This window comes from Meleagris gallopavo, chromosome 17, assembly GCF_905368555.1.
Source record: "Meleagris gallopavo chromosome 17, MGAL_WU_HG_1.1, whole genome shotgun sequence".
Classification (NCBI taxonomy): domain Eukaryota; kingdom Metazoa; phylum Chordata; class Aves; order Galliformes; family Phasianidae; genus Meleagris; species Meleagris gallopavo.
In genome coordinates this window covers 8,945,271-8,945,720 of record NC_139420.1, presented here as the reverse complement: position 1 = coordinate 8,945,720, position 450 = coordinate 8,945,271, and the positions used below count along the sequence as shown (strand labels likewise).

At 67.8% G+C, this 450-nt stretch overlaps 1 protein-coding gene across 7 annotated transcripts in view; it reads left to right on the top strand.

Moving 5' to 3' along the window:
- The first annotated feature begins 204 nt into the window (after positions 1-204).
- Positions 205-450, top strand: part of DEPDC5 (DEP domain containing 5, GATOR1 subcomplex subunit) — a 42,528-nt gene continuing 42,282 nt past the window's right edge. For all 7 annotated transcript variants that reach the window (XM_010720281.3, XM_010720277.3, XM_010720275.3 and 4 more), the window contains exon 1: positions 205-351. The gene's annotated coding sequence lies outside the window, so the exon portion shown is untranslated. The remainder of the gene's footprint in view (positions 352-450) is intronic.

The window sequence follows — 450 nt, the reverse complement described above, 5'->3', positions numbered from 1 at the left end:
GGCATCACGTGACGCGAGGACCGGAACCCGGATGCGGAAGTGCTTCTTGGCGGCGCTGCTTCCGCCCGGTCGCTGGCGGGAGGTTGGCGTCCGAGCTCGGCTGGCGCCCCTCAGCGCCGCCCCTCAGGCTTCGGCCCGCGGTGTTGAGCCGCGCTTCTCCTTCAGTCTCGGGGTTCCGGGGCCGGGCGGGCTGTGAGAGTGGCGGGCGCGGCCTCAGCGCTCTTTATGTCCCGTCTGCGGCCCTGAGGAGCCCGGGAGCGGCTGAAGGGAGCGGGTCGGGGGGAGCGGGCGCTGCATCCCGCGCTTCGGCACCTGTGGGGGAAGCGTTGGTGTGGGAGCGCAGCTCTAAGGGTGGGTGTTGTGAGGAGAAAAGCGTGTGTTCTAGTGACGTGTCTGTAACCGACGTGGAGAGAAACTTGTCAGTGGCGGGTTTGGTTTGAAGTACGCTTC